The sequence below is a fragment of the Sminthopsis crassicaudata genome, chromosome 4, assembly GCF_048593235.1.
Source record: "Sminthopsis crassicaudata isolate SCR6 chromosome 4, ASM4859323v1, whole genome shotgun sequence".
NCBI lineage: Eukaryota > Metazoa > Chordata > Mammalia > Dasyuromorphia > Dasyuridae > Sminthopsis > Sminthopsis crassicaudata.
Genome location: NC_133620.1, coordinates 279,006,630 through 279,014,993, shown reverse-complemented (window position 1 = coordinate 279,014,993; position 8,364 = coordinate 279,006,630).

The window sequence follows — 8,364 nt, the reverse complement described above, 5'->3', positions numbered from 1 at the left end:
CATCCATTTACCAAATTTCATTGTCTCAAACCACGAGGATTCTTCCCCTGGAGGGAGTGTAGGAGCATGAAAAGGAAGGCAAGCTATACAGGCTTTTACTATGCTCCTAGCTTCCTCTCTTGTTATTCCAAATTGTAAACATAAAGCTAGAACAGCCTGATGATATTTAAAATGAGATTCTTGGGCTTCTTGAAATAAAAGAGTATTGGCCAACATGGTTAAAAGGCTATATCTGCCTTTGAATTACCATCAAAAATGGGACCTGAAAGTCCAAATTTTATTTGGGCTATGGCAATTCTTTGTACCACACCTACTGAATAGGCTGAATCAGATATTATATTTATATCTCCTGGATAATAAGTAAGAGGTAGAATGATTGTATACAATTCATTCTGCTGAGTGGACTGAAAAGGAATTCTGACTACTCTCTTTATAGTTGAGTATACAGTGCAAATATTATGTTTGGACGCATCTGTAAAGATAGTTGGTTCTTTAAGAAGAACTTTAGAAACCTTTTCTTCAAGAATTCATGGCCAATTAAGTAATAGGCTGGTTATCTTTAATGGAGACTCGTGTGTAAAATTTGGAGCCATGGCTAATAAAATTTGCCACTCTGGGATGGTTTCACAGCATACATTAATTTGTGCATTAGTATAAAAAGTGTATATCTTGTCAGGTCTTATCCCAGATAATTGCACTGCCGTTAATAAAATTCTAGCCACAAGCTAAGGTAAGGAGTAAGGCTTTGTTCTGGTTGTGCTGGGAGGTTCACCCACTCTATCACACTGTCTCCTTGATGAAGGACTGCTGTGGGTGCCTCTTATGTAGCAAAAACTGATATTTCCAAGGGTTTTTGAGTGACTCTTTCAACCACATTGGATAAAGCCAGTTCAACTTCTCTCAAAGCCTCTTGAGCTTCTTTTGTAAGTTGGTGTGGTGAGTTTAAAGCACTGTCTCCCCTTAAAATGTCATATAATGGTTGCAATTGATAGGTAATCAAGCCTAACACTGGATATACATCCATTGGATATCTCCTATCAATTTCTGAAAGTCATTTAAGATGTTTAGCTTCTCTATTCTTAAGGTTTTGTACTGTAAGCACCTAAAGATATACTTCATATCTTAAATATCGAAAAGGAGCATGTCTTTGAATTTTTTCTGAAGCTATGTGCAATTTGTAGTTCCTTAGTGTTTCCATGTCTTTTGTAGACATGCTTCTAACATTTGTTCCTCAGGTGCACATCCCAATATATCATCCATGTAATGTAATAACATTACTTTTGGAAATGTTTTTCTTACTGGAGTAAGAGCAGTAGCAACATAGTTGCTATGTTGACACATAGTAGGGCTGTTTTTCATTCCCTGTGGCAAAACAGTCCATTCATATCTTTTATAAGGCTCAGCTAATTAATGCTGGGCACTGAAAAGGGAAATCTTTTCATAGCCTCCTTATCTAGAAGGATAGAATAGAAATAATCCTTAATATCTATAACCAAAAGAGGCCATTCTCTAGGCAACTGAGTAGGAGATGGAAGTCCAGGTTGAAGAGTTCCCATAGTTTCTATCTGTTCATTTACCTTTCTTAAATCAGTCAATATCCTCCATTTCCCAGATTTCTTTCTTACAACAGAAACTGGGAAATTACAAGGACTTAGAGAAGGTTCTAAGTGTCCTTGGTCAAGTTGCTCCTGTACTATATCTAATAAGGCCTGAATTTCATAACTACCTAAGGGCCACTGTTCTATCCACACTGGTGTATCAGTTTTCCATTGGATAGGAACAGGTGAAAGTGTTGGCAGACCTTCAATAGCACCCCTGCCTAAAAAACTGAAGTACTCATTTTTAATCCTAATTGTTGTAAAATGTCTCTTCCTCACAGATTGATGGGGATTTTTCCAACTATAAAAGGAGTAAAAACTCCTGTTTCACCTTCAAATATCCATCTCAAAGGGGTAGCACTAACTTCAGCTGCTATTGATCCTCTGTTGCCAGACATGTAGGTGTCTACCTTAATCTTTGGCCAGTGACGGGCCAGTTGGAACCTCCAATGACTGTACGATCTGTACCAGTGTCCACAAATCCTTCTAATGGTATGCCATTTATATAGACAGTGAGCATAGGTCAGTCAGCTGTCACTGCTGCTGTCTAGAATATTCCTGGATTTTGTTGATTGGAGTCAGAATCTGGGTAACTATCACCAGATTGCTTATTAGGAGTCTGTATCAATAAACCTGATGCTACTACTTCTCCTGCTTGATAAGTCACACATTGTCTCCCTGTATTAGTGACTGGGATATTATCTACACCTTCCCCAGTTTCCCACATCAGTGTTTGGATGGACACTGTTTTGTAAGCACACTCAGGAGGTGAAATGGTCAAGCCTACTGTGTCTGGAAGCAAGGGATCCATAGGCTGGATGCCCTTCTCCAAGGGGTATCTCAGTTACATACAACTCTATTCTCCCTAACTGTAATCCCTTTCTCCCATCAGATGGCTTCCTGGCTGATTGGTTATATCTGGGTACTGAGCTTCTAGGCACTCTCTGGGTGTAGCATCAGCTTCCATCATGCTCCAAGAATTCTTTGTCTTGGGCCCTGGGGCTAAGCCCCTCATCCCGTTTCCCTGAATCAGTCTACATTCTGATGCCCAATGGAAGCCTCTGTTGCATTTTGGACATGGGGTATTGGGCCTTGTTCTCCCATCCTGTTTTTTCACTCTGTCTCTATGCCAGCATTGAGCTTTCAGATGCCCTACTTTACCACATTGAAATCATCGATGAGTCTCTCTTGCCAAAGTCTCCCTTTCCAAAAGGGATCCTGTCTTCCCATGTTGGCATCTTGGGAAGTCTGCATCATAGCCTGGCTATAAAAGGTATTTGTGCCCACTGTGGCACTGCATCTTATGATCTGCTCTAAAGGAGCATCCTTGCATAGTCCTAGTATAATCCTTCTACAAACCTCATTAGCATTTTCTTTAGCAAGTTGCCTTATCATAATGTCTGTTACTGCATTTATACCATTAATTCGAATTACAACTGTCTGCAAACATCCCACAAAATCAGCAAAGGATTCATTTGGCCCTTGTACAATTTTTGTGAAGGCCTCTCCCTTGTCGTTTTTACCAGGGACAAAAGCCCATGCTTTGATAGCAGTAGCAGCAATTTGCTCATATGCTCCTCTAGGGTAATTAATCTGTATTGAAATGTCTGCATAAGAGCCTACACCTGTTAGTTGGTCATAGGTGATTGAAGGATTAACTCCACTATGACTATTTTGTTGGGCTTGTATCCTACAGAGCTCATTATATTCAGAAAGCTACAATAAGTTTTGTCCAGGTTCTAAGCATGTCCTTACTATAGATTTCCAGTCACTAGGGGTTAAGACTTCATAAGCCAAATTCTGTAATAATATCTTAACATAAGCTGATGTAGCCCCATAAAGAGAGCAAGCCTTTTTCAGGTCTTTGAGGATTTCTATATCAAAAGGAGTATATCGTCTACTTTCTTGAGCTGAAGAGTTAAACTGTTGAATCACCGGATACATATTGATTTTCAAATCAGCTATATCCTGCCCTTCTTCTATGGCTTTAAGTAGTGCCTTTTGGTATCTAGCCATAGGAGGGGGTGATTTCTGGGAGGGGGAGATGCTGGTGATATCACTGCCCCTCTCACTCCTCCGCCTCCCTCCATCTTGGAAAATGAAGTTGATGGGGGCGAGTCAAGAACCAGTTCTGGTTTAGGCAGGGTTGAAACTGCATGGTCAGAGTGAGAATCACCACACCCTTCACCACACCCTTCACTATACTCTTCACAATGCCCTTCATCCTCACTTAACTCAATATGTTCTCTAGTGATATTGCTATTAATCTGTTCACTGTCTTCCTCTTTTTCCTCACACTTCCTCATCTGGCTGTTCTGAAATTTTTTCTTTGTTTTATAACTTGCAGGATTCTTTACGGTCAATTGTATTATGTTTTACATATAGAATGTTTCCTTGGAAATTGAATGAGGACCTTTATCATTGTAGTATTCACAAAGTTGTTGTCCTACCAGCTTTCAATTATCTGGCCCTCTTTCTTCTTCCTTTAAAACCCAAGGGGACGTGCATTCTAATGTACCCAAGAGTCTAGTGATATGCAACCAAGTTATAATTAAACCTTGTCCCTTGATCATCTTAAGCATGCTTTGTATAGCGCCTCCTTGGGGTGGGGCTAGGGGAGAATCTTTTCTTAATATCTGCCCCATTTCAGCTAGAAAAGGTTACTAGCTTAGCCCTTAAGAAAGTAAGTTCTCTGTCTATTAAAATAATCACCCTATTTCCTGGTCCCCAAGGGATTCTTCAGTGAAATTAGGGTTCTTGGACTCTTGTTGGGCACTAAATGTAATGACTGCATTAGTACCTTGGACACCTTAGAATCAGCTGGAATCAGGATAAGCAAAAATCTTTATTCTTGGTCTTTAGTGGTCAAGGGAATGGATGGGCAGTATCTCTGTGACCTCATCTCTTTGTCTCCCTCACAGAAATGATCCTGACTAGTCTCACTGCACCTTCTAGTTCCTCCCACAATTCTCTGTATACACTAAACAATTGGGCCAGCACAGGATTGTGGGAAGGGCCATTTTCCAAGCATATTCCTATAGAGTATTGTCCAATCAGTAATTAGCTCAAGTGCTTGATTGTCCCACCCCAGTGCATTGACTCAAGAGTTTCAGCCCTTTACAATTTTGTCCAACTTTATACCAAAAATTTTGACAATCTAATTGAAACGAATGAATATTTACATAAATATAAATTTCCTAGATTAACAGAAGAGGAAATGAAATACTTAACCCCATTTTAGAAAAAAAAACAAACAACTGAAAAACAATCAATAAACTCCTTAAGAAAAAAATCTCCAAGGCCACATGTAATTACAACTGGACTCTACCAATATTTCAAGAACAATTAATTCCTATAATATATGAATTATATATAAACTATGTAGGAAAAATAGGCAAAAAAAGAGTCCAACCAATTCCTTTTATGACACAAATAGAGTGCTAATATCTAACCAGAAAGAGCCAAAACAGAGAAAGAAAATTATAGATCAAGCTCCCCAATGAATATTGATGCAAAAAAATAAAATAAAATATTAGCAAAAGAGTTTACAACAATTTGTGATCAGGATAATACACTATGACTAAGTAGAATTTATACCAGGAATGCAGAGCCAGTTCAACATCAGGAAAGCCATTAGCACAGTTGACCACATCAATAACAAAACAAAACAAAACAAAACAAAAATAACAAAAATAATAGAATTTATATGATAACATTATTATGTGCAGAAAAAGGTTTTGACAAAATACAGCACCCATTCCTACTGAAAGCACTAGAGAGCATAGGAATAAAGGGTGTTTTTCTTAAACATCTATCTAAAACAATTAGCCAGCTTTATATAATAATTTATAATCTATGAGCATTCTTAATAAGATCAGATGTGAAACAAGGATGCCCATTATCATAACTATTCAATATTATACTAGAAATGTTGGCTCTAGCAATAAAAAAAAAGAAAAAGAAGGACTTAGACTAGACAATAAGGAAATAAAACTATCATTCTTTGTGAGATGATATAATGGTATGCTTAGAGAATCCTAGAGAAACAACTAAAAAACTTCTAGAGACAATAAACAACTTTAGCAAAGTGTAAAATATAAAAGAAATCAATATAAATCAAAATCCAGCTGCAAGAGATAGTAAGAGAAATTCCATTCAAAACAACTGTAGATAAAATAAATTATTTGGGAATCTACCTGCAGAGACAAACTCAGAAAATATGTGAACATAATTACAATTTTCTTTTTTCTTTTTTCTTTTTAATTTTTTAAATTAATTTTATAAATATAACATTTTTTGACAGTACATATGCATAGGTAATTTTTACAACATTATCCCTTGTACTCCCTTCTGTTCCGAATTTTCCCCCCCTTCCCTCCACCCCCTCCCCTAGATGGCAGGCATTCCCATACATATTAAATATGTTATAGTATCTCCTAGCTACAATATATATGTGCAGAACTGAATGCTGTTGTTGTTGTTCTCGCAAAGGAAGAATTGGATTCAGAAAGTAAAAATAGCCTGGGAAGAAAAACAAAAAATGCAAACAAGTTTACACTCATTTCCCAGTGTTCCTTTTCTGGGTGTAGCTGATTCTGTCCATCATTGATCAATTGGAACTGGATTAGATCTTCTCTATGTTGAAGATATCCACTTCTATCAGAATACATCCTCATACAGTATTGTTGTTGAAGTGTATAATGATCTCTTAGTTCTGCTCATTTCATTTAGCATCAGTTGATGTAAGTCTCTCCAGGCCTCTCTGTATTCCTCCTGCTGGTCATTTCTTACAGAACAATAATATTCCATAACATTCATATACCATAATTTACCCAACCATTCTCAAATTGATGGGCATCCATTCATTTTCCAGTTTCTAGCCACTACAAAAAGAGCTGCCACAAACATTTTGGCACATACAGGTCCCTTTCCCTTCTTTCGTACTTCCTTGGGATATAAACCCAATAGTAGCACTGCTGGATCAAAGGGTATGCACAGTTTGATAACTTTTTGGGCATAATTCCAGATTGCTCTACAGAATTATTGGATTCTTTCACAACTCCATCAACAATGCATCAATGTACCAGTTTTCCCACATCCCCTCCAACATTCATCATTATTTGTTCCTGCTATCTTAGCCAATCTGACAGGTGTATAGTAGTATCTCAGAGTTGTCTTAATTTGCATTTCTCTGATCAATAGTGATTTGGAACACTCATATGAATGGAAATATTTTCAATTTCATCATCTGAAAATTGTCTGTTCATATCATTTGACCATTTATCAATTGAAGAATGGCTTGATTTCTTATAAATTAGAGTCAATTCTCTGTATATTTTTGAGATGAGGCCTTCATCAGAACCTTTAACTATAAAAATGTTTTCCCAATTTGTTACTTCCCTTCTAATCTTGTTTGCATTAGTTTTGTTTGTACAAAAGCTTTTTAATTTGATGTAATCAAAATTTTCTATTTTGTGATCAATAATGATCTCTAGTTCTCCTTTGATCACAAATCTCTTCCTCCTCCACAAGTCTGAGAGGTAAACTATCCTATATTCCTCTAATTTATTTATGATCTCATACTTTATGCCTAAATTATGGACCCATTTTGATCTTATCTTAGTATGTGGTGTTAAGTGTGGGTCCATGCCTAGTTTCTGCCATACAAATTTCTAGTTTTCCCAGCAGTTTTTGTCAAATAAAGAATTCTTATCCCAAAAGTTGGGATCTTTGTGTTTGTCAAACACTAGATTGCTATTTTTGTTCACTATCTTGTCCTGTGAACCTAACCTATTCCACTTAACCAATACCAAATGTTTTTGGTGACTGCTGCTTTATAATATAGTTCTAGATCAGCTAGGCCACCTTCATTTGATTTTTTTTTTCCATTAATTCCCTTGAAATTCTCCACCTTTTGTTCTTCCATATGAATTTTGTTGTTATTTTTTCTAGGTCATTAAAATAGTTTGTTGGGAGTCTGATTGGTATAACACTAAATAAATAGATTAGTTTAGGGAGTATTGTCATCTTTATTATATTCGCTCGGCCTATCCAAGAGCACTTAATATTTTTCCAATCTGACTTTATTTTTGTGGCAAGTGTTTTGTAATTTTGCTCATATAATTTCTGATTTTCCTTTGGTAGATATATTCCCAAATATTTTATACTATCAACAGTTATTTTGAATGGAATTTCTCTTCGGATCTCTTGCTGTTGGATTGTGTTGGTAATGTATAAAAATGCTGAGGATTTATGTGGATTTATTTTGTATCCTGCAACTTTGCTAAAGTTCTAAATTATTTCTAATAGATTTTTAGCAGAGTCTTTGGAGTTCTCTAAGTATACCATCATATCATCTGCAAAGAGTTATAGTTTGATTTCCTCATTACCTACTCTAATTTCTTTAATCTCTTTCTCAGCTCTTATTGCTGAGGCTAGCATTTCTAGTACAATATTGAATAGTAATGGTGATAGTGGGCAACCTTGTTTCACTCCTGATCTTACCGGGAAAGGTTCTAGTTTATCACCATTACATATGATGTTTACTGAAGGTTTTAAATATATGCTCCTTATTATTTTAAGGAATAGTCCATTTATTCCTATACTCTCAAGCGTTTTTATTAGGAATGGATGTTGGATTTTATCAAATGCTTTTTCTGCATCTATTGAGATGATCATATGTTTTTTGTTAATTTGGTTATTGATATAGTAGATTATGCTAATAGTTTTCCTAATATTGAACCAGCCCTGCATTCCTGGTATAAAT